This window comes from Austrofundulus limnaeus, unplaced genomic scaffold (assembly GCF_001266775.1).
Source record: "Austrofundulus limnaeus strain Quisiro unplaced genomic scaffold, Austrofundulus_limnaeus-1.0 Scaffold216, whole genome shotgun sequence".
NCBI lineage: Eukaryota > Metazoa > Chordata > Actinopteri > Cyprinodontiformes > Rivulidae > Austrofundulus > Austrofundulus limnaeus.
This window is the reverse complement of record NW_013952618.1, coordinates 858,442-873,854: the sequence shown is the minus strand read 5'-3', so window position 1 is coordinate 873,854 and position 15,413 is coordinate 858,442. Positions and strand designations below refer to the sequence as shown.

General features: G+C 38.9%; 1 long non-coding RNA gene across 2 annotated transcripts in view; it reads left to right on the top strand.

Moving 5' to 3' along the window:
• Positions 1–11,763: 11,763 nt before the first annotated feature.
• The window catches only part of LOC106525193 (uncharacterized), an 18,278-nt gene continuing 14,628 nt past the window's right edge, over positions 11,764–15,413 (top strand). For both annotated transcript variants that reach the window (XR_001311085.1, XR_001311086.1), the window contains exon 1: positions 11,764–11,803. This is a non-coding gene — a long non-coding RNA (uncharacterized LOC106525193). The remainder of the gene's footprint in view (positions 11,804–15,413) is intronic.

Genomic DNA, 15,413 nt, shown 5'->3' with positions numbered 1-15,413 from the left:
GTTCGGGGACCTTTCTGGGTAGAGTTTGCATGTTCTGTTCGTGCATGCATGGGTTCTCTCCTGCTTCCTCCCACAGACCAAAAACATGTCTGTTAGGTTAATTGATAACTCTAAATTGCCCCTAGGTGTGAGTGAGAGAGTGAATGGTTGTTTGTCTCATTTGTCTCTATGTGTGGCCCTGTGATGGACTTGCGACCTGTCCAGGGTGTACCCCGCCCCTCGCACTGTGACTGCTGGATATGGGCACCAGTGACCCACGCAACCCTGAAAAGGAAGAAGCGAGTATAGTAAATGGATACACACACACATATATATATAGRTTTCCACTCTCGGCAGGTTCTTCTTCTACATATTAAAAAAGTTGTTAAACATCTGAGTGGTACACTATCAGTACTAGTGGTGAGAAAGTGTATTGCACCTTATTCAAAATCAATGCGATCCTGCGGCCCTATGCAGCCCAAAGTTAAAAACTGTTGTTCTTTTGAGGCCCTCAAGGTGGCGCTCATGGCCCACAATTGGGCCATGGCCCATGGATTAAGAATCTCTAGAGCAGGCATGTCCAACTCCAGTCCTCAAGGGCCGGTCTCCTGCAAGTTTTAGATTTGTCCCTGCTTCAACACAGCTGATTCAAATAGATGATTTGCCTTCTCAGTTTGCCATCAAGGTCTGCAGAGGCCCATTAAGTAAGCATTCCTTAGGTTCAGCTGTGTTGAGCCACGGCAGCACCTAAAACACGCAGGACACCGGCCCTTGAGGACCGACTTTGGACACCACTGCTCTAGAGGATCTGCAGCATCTTCCTGCACACTGAACACTGAAGGACCTAAGCTCTTAGATAGCTGCACTGTTGCATCTCCAGCCCAGTCTGTTGTCAAGGTGAACTCCGAGGTATTTATACTCCACCACCTCTACTTCTTCTCCCATCATAGAAACAGTTTCTATTTCTCCTAAAATCAAAAATCATCCACTTTGTTTTATTCACATTTAAGATGAGATGATTGTTCCCACACCATGTCACAAAGAAGCCCACCAGCTCTCAGTACTCAGCTTCCTGTTCATCTCTGATACACCCAACAACTGCAGAGTCATCTGACTATTTCTGCGGAAGATAGGAGCCTGTTTYCTACTGGACATCTGAGGTGTAAAGGGTAAAAAGTAATGGTGAGAGTACAATCCCCTGTGGTGCTCCTGTATTTCTGACCACCTGGTTAAAGACATGACCATTCAGTCTCACAAACTGTGGTCCGTCTGTCAGGTAGTCTTTGATCCAGGTGATTGTTGAGTCCTCCACCTGAGTCTTCTGGAGTTTCTAACAAAACAAATCAGAGCTGTCTGTTTTTTTTCCAAATGACAGTGGGTTTGTTTACGCAGATACAAGATGGCAAACGATGATAGGCAAACTGCAGTGTGTCCTGAAATGCACTTGTTTGCTTACTTAGGTAGGCCAACAGTCTYTGTAAGACCTTCATGATGTGTRATGTCAGGACAACAGATTTATATTCATTAAGGGCTGATGGGTGGGTTTTCTTTGGTATTGGAACTAGGCATGAGGACTTCCACAACAATGGAACTTTTTCTTGGGTCAAGCTAAGGTTGAAGAGGTTCTGCAGAATCCCACATAGCTGCTCATAGCTGCACAGGCCTTCAGGACTCTGGGACTGACACCATCTGGACCTGCAGCCTTATTCCGGTTCAATCTTTCCTGCTGCTTCTTCACCTGACTTCTAGAAACACACAGGTGGAAGTGGGAGGCGGAGGGCACATCAGCTATTTTTAATTTGGTTACAAACCAGCACAAATTTACTTGTGCTTTCATTTTTTATATTCATTTCCGCTATGTTCCTCTGTGCCACCACCCTACTTCCTCAGTCCTTTTCCAGTCAGTCTGCTGTGTCCATCTCCCCCTACGCCTTGTTCCCTCAGTCACAGCTGTCTCCCATCTCCTCGTTTGTCTCAGCCCATATATTCAACCTGTTTCTATCTCCACATCAGCAGAGCATTAATAGTTTTTAGACCACAGTCTGGGCCTTGTGCTCATCCATGAAGCCTCTTAGTTTTTTCCCAGGGTTTTATTTTGTAAATACTTTAGCTGCTATGTCACCCTTTGTTGTTTAAAAGAAAGTTTTGTTCTTTTTTTTAACTTAAGTCAATTCTGCATTCTGGGTTCAAGGCTTCTACCAACTGCGACAGTATCAGTAAGTACAGACTGAGAAACAAAGAAGGCTATTTCACTAGAACTGTTGGGCTTAAACCACTCATTACTGAAATAAAGGCTCATTTTAGAGTGTATTACTGCAGCCAGTGGGCGGTGATGTTGTGTCCTGGATTGACTTATATGTTCATGCTTCTAATGATTTCATGTATTTTACAATCCAGCCTCCAGGAAAATATGCCGCCATGTTATGTTTATGGACTAAGAAATGCATGCCATGTTGGTGTTTTGCCAGTAAACATTTCAAGTTTTATTTTTCAGTCATGTAATATTTATTTTTCTTATGGAACACATGCATGGATAAAATTTAAATTACCCACAGACCTCAGTGCAATCAACAGATAAATATAGTGTAGACAGCAATAACATAATTTTTCACCCTTACCACTTTAAAAGAAGTTCTTGTTTTACCTTGAATATCCCAATTTAAACATGTGGTAAATGTTGCTGTTGCTGTKTTTTCCTGTTGCATACAGGAAAGTGATAAGCTTGTTAGATGTGTGTGCACCTTTAGTGCTGGGGGGTATGACCAAAATTTTATAACACAATATTTTTAACAATTATCTGTATCACGGTATTTTTCTGATCATCACAGCTCAGGCTGCTGCTGAATAACMGCTCAACTGATGTTAAAATGTACAAATTCTGCTTATTAGTCAACAAACTGCAGTCAGCTGAGTAACTCTCTTTGTCTCCAAAGCAGAAATCATTTCTTGACTTTTTTTCTTTTGCTGTACTGCTGTCTGTGTCATGTTTTACTTTTCTTTTCTTTCTTCCTTTGTTGATTGTGATATGTCATGCTCAAAATGTAGTGAAACAGAAGAGTGACCAATCGCGTGTGAGGATATAGGACGGGGGTGTGCAAACTTAGACCTCATCAGGTGTGTTGGAGCAGAGAAACAAGTAAAACATGCAAATAGCGGCCATTGAGGACCAGAATTGGCCACCCCTTTCATAGGAACTTACAGTTACATGAAAACAGAGAGGATGTGACAATCACATGGAGCATCTGTTCGTCACCTCAAGGGCCCAGCATATTTGAAAAGGTAAATAAAAATTTAAGGTTTTAAGAAAATATTAAACAAAAGTAGGAATGCCTGCTTTTGTGACAGAACAAATACATACAATTAGGCAAACACAAGGCTTCTCATAAAAAAACAAGGTGAACAGGTTTATCAACACACATTTTGAAGCCTAWCCCTTTAAAAAAATAGTCAGAAAATTCCCATTTTTTTAGAACTGACATGTTTTTTGGGCCTTTAAACAAAATTGAACACTCTAGGAAGTTTACTTCTTTGTTTTTTTACAATGAACTTTTTACAGCCATGTATTTCACTTCGTGGTAGGCACACATACAGTTTCTGTCCTTGTTCAGGCACAGATGTACCTTACACTTTATAAAAAAATTGCCATCTATTATCATATTGATGACATTTTCTTACTTTCTTTTTCTCTCTTCTTCCTCAGTTTTCTTTGACATCTAACACATAAATATTTAGTAAGTACAGCGTAGAGATTAAAATTTCAAAGGAAACCACTTTGAAAATAGCCAAAATGTGTTTTCAAATGGCATTTCAGTAATTAATCAATCATCCAAAATAGTGTGTGTTTTATTGTGGCAAGAATACTGTTGATTAAATTACTGAAATGTCACAGGACAATTCAGGACTGGAGCAACTTATTTACCTGCAGTATCAAGTTTGATATACAGATCTTTAACCCGGTTTAACTGTACTATTAAAAATATTTTTTAAGTAATTATGCATTGTTTCAACACAAAATATTTATTTAAAAATTACAAACATTATTGATATACTTACCATAACTTCTCCAAAAACGTTTTCCTGAAAAAAAAATGAGTGGATGACCTCATGTCAGCAGACATTTTGAAAAGGCAAAAAAAAAGTTCCACTTCCTGTAGTACATTGATGATCCACCAAAGGGCAGAATACAGGTCTCAAATGATATACAACAGGTTTTTGAGAAAAATATTGACCACATTAGCTGCGTTTCCATTGCAAATGTGCGCAAAACTTTATCGGTATTCTGTTAATGTTGAAAAAACACAGTTTTGCAACTGCAGTGCTTCCATTAAGTAAGAAATGCTATTAAAGTCACGCGTGAATACGTTTGTTCTTGCGATAAGTCATTACAAACATGGTGGCGAGGGATGTAAACACATAGCATGCTGCTACCACGACACTAGCGCTCATCATCAGAAGAGACATYGGCGTCTTTTATCAAGGCTTTCCAGCAACAAGCCCCTACTTGGGAGCGGCTACGTATGCGCTTTTTGGGAAATTGTAGTCGGTGAGTTTACTATTTTATACTACTTCTGTGATATTACTACTACTTCTACTTCCTGTTGTCTTCTTCGTCATCATCTTTTTCGCCAGTAGAAACAGCCGGTTGTTAATCCTATGACTCCCGTGATGCGAAAAAAAGTATTTCCATTGCAGTTTTGCGAAAAACACCAATTTCGATATGGCCGAAATACCACCTCATCCTAGCTCAAAATCATTTGTCGAAAAACATAATTTTTTTTCGAAATTGACGTGTTTCCATTGAACAAATTTATTTTCAAAATTCTAATTTGTGCATTTTCATGGTCAATGGAAAYGCAGCTACTGATAAAATATAGGTCACAGAATCCTGCGTAGCAAATATGATACAAGGTTAAGCTAAAATAGGAGGCTACACATAATAAATTAAGAGCTGTTTGGGAGTTGAACGAGCTCCCAAACATTGGGAGCTATTCCACAAGAGCCAGCTCCCTGAAAAGAGCTGAACTTCCCAWCGCTATCGATAGTAATCATTTGTTGTGCATTTTGGACTCACGTCACATGAGCWGTGAGGGCACACAGGGGGCAGGTACAGTTGTAAATGAGGAGGGTTGAGCTATTCAAAGACCATTGTTATCGGACAAATTTACTCTAAGAATGGGATTTTTTGTTTTGTTGGGTTTTTGTCAGTCAATAGGTGTCAGTCACCACCCGCCACCTGTTTATTGTAAAGGCTGCTCCAACAACACCAGCATGCCCTGCATGTGGCTCTATTTCCTGTAGTGATGTGTGGATTGATATTGGAATCTCGATATTAGAACTTTATACTCTAAAGTCAATACTAAAATCAAAATATTGATACTTTGATAATTCAGTCGTTTCAGGTAATGTACTTCTATCAACAGGGACACAGTGTAAAATAAACTAATCTATTGAAATTTTGTCTAAATCATACATGGTTGGTGGGAACAATTTTTTTTCCTGCTGGATWATGCAGCAACAGCAACACAAGCTTGGTCAGTAATTCAATCTGGGTTTTATACATGTTTAGTATTTTCATCTTCATATGTTCATGTAACATAAATTAAGACGCAAGTTTTATTTTAACAGTTTTATTGTTTTAACTGTTTTTATTATTTAAAACACTATTTTTCACATGTTTTGTACGATTGTGTCTTTGGATTTGTCTATTGTATCAGCTTGGCTATACAAACGAGAACACTATCAAACATCACTAATTTTCTGCATGCACATTCAGCAAAGCTACAAGGAAAAGGGTTTACTGGTGGGCATAATGTGAAGGTCCAAATGTGTTCAGGCTATTGAAACCAGTAGAATTTGAAAAATTCATACAACAAAAATAAACGTTTTTCAGTTTGAACCGGTATACCACCCAGTTCTAGTGTACCTGGTTTTTGTTAATGTTTTAGAACTTTTTCTGGAACACCTTGTTAGGATCAGTAGTTCTTTTGGGGACCAAAGACGGGCTCTAATACTGTATAATGGAACACCATTTGTGGGTTAGGGGTTAGGTTTAGGGCAAGGGTCAGGTTTAGACTACAGAAAGGACTGGAAAAGAATGGAAGTCAACACACGGTTGTGTGTGTGTGCTTATTTAACTACTTTTTTAAAAAAATAAAAGTGCTATGCTTTTCACTGGGGCATGGTGTAGCCATTTTACATTTTGATGTAAAGCAAGGGTAGAGAGGACAAAAGTGAGAGTCACAGTGCTGCTGATGCTGCTCCGTATTACAGCAAAGTCATTATGTCTGAGATAAAGATGTTGTTTAAGACTTCCATGAGTTCCATTTTCAAGCCACGATCTCTCCCAGCAGGAGAGTCTTTATGCAGAGGCTGTAGTTTATCTAAAAGGAAACTGTTTGTTCTATCAAAGCACACAGGCGCTCCATTTCCGATTTACATTTGCACCGTGATAGGTTCCCTCTTTTGTCTTTTTCGGTGATACAAGACGCTTCCCTCCGCCTCTGCTGTAATTGGTTTCCACTTGAAATGAGTTTGCTCAGGACATCAGCAGATTACCTCTGCATGCTTTTCCTCATTCTCATCCAACACACAACTGTGTATGCACAAGCATCCACTGACACACAGTGTATGCATTTACTGTATACATATACATTTACCCTGGGGCACGTTGTTACCATGGAAGTGTTCATAATGAGTACCGAGATGTCAGTCAAAATGGGGACATTATAATGCATCACTTTAAAGTCTCAGGAAATTGCTATGTCTCAAGATAGAAACACCCTGCTTGGCTCCTTTATGTCTAACAAAGACAGTTAAATGACCTTAAATCAGCCTTAATATGATGTTTGATCTTCTTCAACCCTAAAGCATAATGGTCTTGAGTATGTGATCCTACCCATTAAATACAGGATGAAAGTATCTTGACGAGTCTGTCTGCACAAAGGTGTGCTGATGGCAGGAACATTCGCATGAAATGAACAAGATGGATGCAGTGCTACATTTGGATTTTTTTCCTTATTACTTTCCCAAAGCACTTTTTAGATACAGCTATGGTTAAAATTAAATACACAGCCAATCAGTTTAGAAGTTTYCTAAATCAGAGCTTTTGCATAAAAATAATATTTAGTTAAAATGAGAAAATGCTACTTCAGGTTGCTGAAAAAAAAAGATGTTTTACACCATCTTATTGAACTAAATATAAGCCAACTGTGTTTAAGAAGGGTGTAAAAAATAAATCYCACCATTACAGCATGCATAGGATCAATAAGATAAGTTACATCCAGGTGTTGCTGACCACATGTCTTGGTATGGAATGTGAGCACGTATGTAAAAGTAAAACTGCTGCAGTTTGTTAAACTGGAATGTTCAGGTCTCAACACAGTACCAAGGAGGAGATACCTCTTCAGTTTCTTTGTGAAGCAATTACTCAGTATGCTGAGAGAGGTTCAATTCAACTCAATTCAGTTTATTTATATGGAGCCAAGTCACATCAAACGTTGTCTCAGGGCACTGTATACAAAAAAACAATACATCTAAAGAAGCAGCAGATTGTGTTGAATCTTCACTTCATCACAGTCTCCCATCCTGAACAGCACATTGGCAACAGTGGAGAGAAAAACTCCCTTTTAACGGGAACAAACCTCCAGCAGAGACAGAATTAGGACAGGCAGCCATTTGCCTTGGGTTGGGGGGACAGGAAGGGGACACAGACAAACACAAAAGGACTGGTCCAGGTGTATTTTCTTCTGGAAGAGAGACTAAGAAAACACGTTATTGAAACAAACATGTAGAGGAGAGTGAATAAAGACAGCAGCAGAGTGAGGAAATTTGGTCAGTTTGCCCTGGATTTACACTACACGCGTCTCCGCTCCGCTGTTTGTTTGTGCCCCATTTTATACAGCCTCCACTCCGCTCAGCTCCGCTCCGGTGTGACAGAGGAGGGACCATGTGGAGGAAGAAGATTGCACAATAAATCCAGTGATAAATGTGGAACTCAGAACAAAAAATAATTAATTCTGTGAAAGACAAACTCTAAACACAGCTGAAAACACTGATATAAAGGCTTTTGATATCTATGGTTGAAATTGTATCGCTGTCTTTTTGAAATTTCTGATTTTCAAAATAAAATCCACATGTATCGTGTGTGTATATGCTACGTGTTCCCATCTGCTTTCCAAACAGAACGATACATTCTGACAGACTTTGTATAGAAACATATCCATATATTTATTAATATAGCTGGGATTTCAACATTATTCCAATAAATTATTCCACCTAATAGTGTCTTATTTTGAAAATACAGATGTTAAGCTTCTTCCTCTTCCTGTTGGTGCGACATAATCTTWAAAAATCGACTCAGGCGCAGCTCCAGCGTCTGGCAGAAATAGGATCAAATCTAATTTTGCCGGATCGCCGTCTGCTCGCTGCCGCCATGCGGAGCCAGTGTAAATACTCTCATTGATTAAAATGGGTGAGTATTTGTTACGGAGGTCGGACTGGAGCGGAGACTGAACACATGTAGTGTAAATTAGGGGTTATCCTCCAACAGTCTAAACCTATAGCAGCAGTACTAAAGAATAATTCAGGAAACCTAAGTCTAATTATAGGATTTATCAAAAAGAAAATCTTCAGTCTAATCTTAAAAGTAGACAGAGTGTCAGCCTCACAGACAGAAACTGGAATTTGGTTCCACAAGAGAGGAGCCTCCCATTCTACTTTTAGAAACTCGAGGAACCACAAGTAAACCTGCAGTCTGAAGTGCTCTGTTAGGAAAGTATGGAAAAATAAGCTGTTTAATAAATGATGGAGCTTGGTTGTTAAGAGCTTTGTATGTTAAGAGTAATATTTTAAATTCTATTCTGAATTTGACAGGGAGCCAGTGGAGAGAAGCTAAAACTGGAGAAATATGATCTCCCCCTCAAACTCTCATTAGAACTCCAGCAGCAGCATTTTGGATCAACTGAAGACTTCATAAAAAGTTTTTTGGATGCCCAGGTAATAAAAAATTACAGTGATCCAGCCTAGACGTGATAAATACATGGATCAGTTTTCCTGCATCATTTTAGGACAAAACATTTCTAATTTTAGTAATATTACGCAGGTGGAAGAAGGCGGTCCTGGTAACATTTAATGTGGGGGTTAAAAGACATGTCCTGATCAAAAATAACACCAAGGTTCTTTACATTAGAACTGGAGGCCAGATTAATGTCATCCAGAGGATGTGAAAGGCTGCAAAGTTTATTCCTAAGATGCTCAGGTCCAAAAACCACAACCTCTGTCTTATCTGAGGTTAGAAGCAGAAAATTAAGTCATCCAGGTTTTTATGTCTTGAAGACACGCTTGTAATTTAAGTAAATTATTGGATTTTTTGGGTTTTATGGATAAATATAAATTAAAATCATCAGCATAAAAATGGAAATTTAAATTTCCCATGTTGTTTAATAACTTTACCTAATGGAAGCATATATAAAGTGAAGAGGATTGGTCCAAGAACTGAACTCTGAGTCACTCCATGACTAACTCTGGTGTAAGAAGAAGATTCATTATTAACATTTACAAACTAGAATTTCTCAAATTAATAAGACTTACTGGTAAACCATTTTTAAGCCATTCCTGTAATCCCAATATCAGGTTCACGCCTCTCTAACAGAATATTGTGATCCATTGTATTGTAAGGTTATACAGCTATATCTAACTTGGGTGTTTAGAGTTTACCCTTCAACATGAGCATGTTTTATTTCCAAGTAGAAATGATTCAAGTCCATTGCCATGCTAACCAGCAGTTCAACCTGAGGACCTTGCAATTTWAAAAAAAACTTGAAAGAAAATACCGGTAGTTTAATCTCAGGCTCTGCATGTCTCAGCTTTCCTGGTGAAGGTTAAAGTTCATAACAGGGCTGAACAAGTATGACTTGCCATAAGAAAACCTCTTATTTCCAGAAAAGAACCTGGCAGCAGCTTATTTAGAATAATGGTAAATGGACTGTACTTTCTCAGTGCCTAGGTAACCAAGCTACTCAAAGATCTTTACAACTTAATTTGTGTCCTCTTCACTCATCCACACTTACACAGAACTCTACTACATCTCTGCAAAACGAGTTAAAATAAATCATTTCACAGAAACTAATCAGTGCTTTAGATCACATTCCTTCACTAATAGAGTACATCAGAGCAGGGCCAGACCTAGATATTTGAGAGCCCTAAGCAAGATATGCTTCGGGGGCCCAACTTTGCCATAAGTAGATGTTAAAAGATACACAAAACCAAATGCTGTATTTAATTGTAAACCTTATAAATTAAAATGCACCTCTATGGGCACATAGCAAAGGAGCACTTGGCCCAGATACTGCAAAAATAAAAATGTGTGTGTGTGTATGTATGTATGTGTGTGTATATATATATATATTAATTGTAACCCTATCGCTTTCTTTTTCAAACTTTGTTATTCTTTGTAATGGCAGTTCTTATAAAACTGTCAGTCTACCTGCTTTTTTGGAAGTCAAATCAACTGCTTTGTCATCAAATAAAATCTGGCTTCCAACATAATGGTTGCAGGATTTTGAAACTAATAATGTTAGTGCAGACTATTTCAGCTCAGACTTGATCAGTCAGATGTGATGGCCAAGAAGCATGATCAGTTGGTGATGGAGCAGAAAGCCGGGAGCAGGCTTTTATCATCAGTCACTACTGCATCTGTAGAGTAAAATCATTTTTAAAGTTTTAAGAACTTCTGTACACACAATTCAGTTTTCCAAGTAAAGCATCGATAATTTGACAGAAGACATGAAATTTACCAAATATATCATTTGATCTAACCCTAGTGCAGAAAATGATGCTTCAGTGTGCACAGAAGGTCGAAAGTGCTTGAGTTCTTGGGGGAAACCCCAGAGAATCATGAAGTGGGCCTAGTCATGAAGTAATGATGAGTTGGAAATACTCCATCATGTAATTTGTCACTGTCAAGACGTGTGTGTGGCTGCTGATTKATAAGTGATCCATGCAGGCTATCTGGTTTGTGTTGCAGGTAAATTTTCATTCAGTCAGTCAATTCAGTTTACCATGCATCCATCTCAGGGCCCCTTAGTGGCCACAGGGTCCTAAGCAGCCATTTCATTGGCTGGCAAGTCTGGCTCTGCATTGAAGACGATGAGGGGTTCAGGACCAAGCATTGTCGATCTAACCTGTCGATGTGTGTTCATGTGGTGGCGGGAGGTTTGTTTTCGCTCACACCTTCTGTAGTCCAACAAGACACACAGCTCAGAACTCCTGGGAAACCCCTCCACCTGCAGTACATTTCACAGCATGTGCTTCTTCCAGCTGGTGTCTCCACTTTCATATCTGTTATTGCTTTGGCAACAAATCAGTCATGATCAAAGCTTCACACTTTTTGGCAGACTGATTCCTCCGTGCATGTCTATGCTATTTCTATCCATGAGATTTTGACTATCTTTTTATAAAAGTATTTGCTTTTTGGCACGACAGTCGGTTTCTGGAAGTAGAGTAGTTGCAGTCGAAGCAAATAGCTGCCGTTGTTGCCAAACACTTTACAGCAAACACGCCTATGTACTTCTGACCAATAATTTTGTATGTCTATGAAGGGTGAAAAGTTCAGCCCAGGCCTTGTGCCAAGTTCAGGACGGTGACATGAGGCTGACAAAAAAAAATTTCCATCATGCAMCTACAAAACTGAGAGCAGATTTTGCAGGTTCAGACATGGTGGCCTTGTGTCTTTTCAGGGGTACTTAAATGTAACTGCAAGGAATCAAACTCCCGTCTCTCTCTCTTTGGAGGACGACTGCTCTAACCACTGAGCCAAAGTGATCAGGTAACAGTGACAAGGGTATATTGAGATTTTCACATTTTCATTTTGATTCCCTTTTTTATTTTGAAATTTTTTGTTTATTCAAAATTACACTGATTTGTCATATGTTGTTATGAACTATTTTTTTACGACAGTAGTGATTCAGTACATCCTGGGCCTTGCTCAGTTTAGCTATTAGTTTGTCGTTCCAGTTAAAAGCTACTGTTAGACCACTCAAAGCTATTCACAAACGATAGGATACCATTTATTCATAACCTTTCCTCAGAACTCCATTTTGAATGTTCCAAACACAGTTTTTATGACATAAGGACCCAGCATTTTTCATACAAAAATCTATAAAACTGAAAAGTGTTCTCACTTTAAAAAGTAAACCATATTTTTTATTTAGAAAACACCTTATCCATTATGTGTTCCTTTCATTCAGCCCACACCAAGTGTATACTTAAAAAAAGGAATGTTTGAGTGAAGACATCCAGAGTCTGATTTCAGAGTTATGTCTAATTGCATCCGTGCATTTGGACTTGAAGGAAAGAAGGGTGACCCTACTAATGGAAGAGCTCATCATCATGTGGCTGGGTAATTAGGCAAATTAGTCAATCCACACATCCCTGAGGTGACCCTGGTGTCGGGGTCAGCGCCTGATGGGCAGAGAAGCTCTGCAGTAATTATTGAATTCCAGCTGGACTGAATACCTGTTGGCTTTGTTTATTCTGTAACACTGACACGCAATGAGTCTGATCAGCTTCATCAATGACAAACTTAAATGCAGTTAGCAACTTGAACACTTTAACAAAAGGTAAAACGTTTATCAAAGGAAAAAAAATGTCATTTTTGAGACACTGAAGTTAATTGGCATCTGTGTGTAATCAAGTACCAGTTGTCCTAGCACAGGGCTATTCAACTAAAATGCTCTGGGGGCCATAGTTAATGCAGAACAACAGCACAGGGGCTGAACATCCAGCAATTAAAATCGTTTTGTAAATAAACTAAGTATTACAAAGATCTGTTACTTTTGAATTAGTTTATTTTGCTGCATTTAATCATGAATACAACATACAGAACCCTATGTAATAAATGTAGTGTTAGTAAAACAATATAAAAAATAACACATTCTGCCTCCTATTTAACACAAATATTATTTTGACATCTCTGACTTGCCAAATTTTTAAACCAATTTTATTTTCACTTTCATCATTTTATCTTTAACTGCTTGTAGTTTTACCTGTCTTAGATATTCATATAAATGGTCTTTACCAGCTTCTAGCCAATATTCTGATGTTTCTGTAGACACCAAACATGTCTGTGTCTAGCTAAAAGAACTAAAGTAATTAAAGTAGAAAACCGGGTGTTTGGACTTAAGAGATCAATGAACCAATTGGCGGGCCGCATTTTGGTCACTCGTGGGCTGGATGTGGCCCGTGGGCCACCAGTCGATAGCCCTGTCCTAGCAGCTGCAAGTGACTTCACCCTTTAAAATTTCACATATGCAGACCTTTTACTTCCTGTTATGTATATGTTACATTTATGAATAAAAGAAAGAAACTCCTCACTTTAGTTTTTTCTAACTTTCCTTATATATATCAGTTCCAACTGTGACACATTTACTGCATCTCTCAGTCCATTAAAGAGGATATGAAATATTACCATTTTCGCTCCATTAGATCTCTCTTTGTCATCCTTTTCTTTTTCATCCATTGTTGTTTACGCAAATTCCACTGCTGCCTTCTTCTCTCTTCTTGCCAAGAGAATTCTTAACCTTGGCCAGGCTCGGGGAGCAGATGGTGGGCCCAGTGTTGTCCACAGCTAATGAAGTGATGTTTCAATAAACACCTGACTGTGGGTCAAACCGGTTTGCGTACAATAATTCAACACTCCCTGCTGCTTACTGCTTTCATAATGTTATGCCATCTTATGAACTGGTTTGTCAGAAACCGAGAACTACTGATGCAGCTTCAGCTGCATGCAAGCAGACTGTTAGTGGGTACATGTGACTAAAACACATTTAACAAAAGACTAATAATTTAATCTCCTTACGCACTCGCATTGTTCTGAATGAACACTCTTTGAGCTGAGAATGCAACAACATTTCACTTTTTTTCCTCTATTTTCCATTTTAAAAAGCTGAGTGGCCTCGCTCATGCACCGAGACAAGCTATTTGCATATTCACAGCAGCAGATGTTTTGTTTCAATGGAGCATAAAGACATTTTTCATTGCAGACAATTTGATACGTAGCTGGAGAAAAAAAAATCACAGGTGTGATTAATAACTTTAATGGCGGCTCTGTTGCCATTGGGTGCACTGCTTTCATTTGCAGGCTGGGTTACTGGAATAGTTTGCACTTTAGCCACCATTAGTGATATTGGCCCCAAAGGAGCTTCTCTCCTGCTCTGACAAGTCAGAATGTTTGAGCTGAAAAAAAGCTTGTTTCAAGCACTTAGCTTATAACAAGAACAGCGTGAGTCTGTGCTTGAAATCGCTGCTTTGTTCATTAAATCTGTGTAGGCTCAACAACTCACTCCTTAACGARAAGTAAATCTAAATTAGAAACACTGATGAATCATTATCAGCTCCATCAACAGGTGTAGTCTTGGCTCCAATTTTCACTTTGTGATGTTGAAAGTAAATGCTGCATATCAAAATGCTTTCATTTGACTGTGGGATATTCAGGAGGAAAGGGAAGGAAGCAAAGTTGGAGCACTCAAGTAGCAAAATGAAGATAATAATCACCTGCCAACATGGCAGGCGAGCAGTTGTGTAATATCTAGTGTGTATGGGCRTATCTCTTGTTCATGAGATATTTCACTAAATATCTGGACAGATTTTGTACTGAGGATCTGTGTTTCTTAGTATTTTGTTTTGTTTTGTTTACACACGTGGTGTACCTGCCTCTCTCTACATGTCGTGATTCATGTTCTGCCCTGCCCATCACAGCTTTCTCGTCACGTCATGCCCACATCAGGTAATCAAGATTATTGCACTCACCTGTATTTGTGTGTACTTAAACCCAGGTTTAGCTCTTGCTCGGCACCAGATTATCAAACAGCTTTGCTTAGTAGATTCTCGGGGTCTGCCAGCAGGCAGGCCCTGGTCTCTCCTCAGGTGTTGCCCATATCCAGCTTGTTGGTAATCTTTTATAGAGTTTCCTGTCTTCTGTTGGAGTTGTCGCTGTTTTCAGCCAGTGAGTTTGTCTCCTCRTGTTCTTTGTGTGTTCTCCTTGAACCTTTTTGCTGCCTCGCTCTGCATTATCGTTTGTTAATGAATTTGTTTCTTTCTACTAAGTGTTTTTTTTTTAGTTTTCTGTGCCTGCTTCCTGAGTCAAACCAGCMACAAACATGAAAATTACTTTCTGAAACCAACAAGATTCAAGATGGCTGCCATGGCTACCTTTTAGAGTAGTCTCTCACAGGTATTGTTGACAAGTTGAAGAACTGCATTTGAGTGAGTCACCTAAAATGTCTTGAAACTTGATTTGATTTGATTTATTTATTTAACATGAAAAGATTATTAAAAATCAAGCCTGACTCAGCATGACTGCTGTTTTACAGCAGGTTCCTGTTCTGCAGCACATAAAACACTCAGAATTACAGCATCACAATCATATCATTATACAC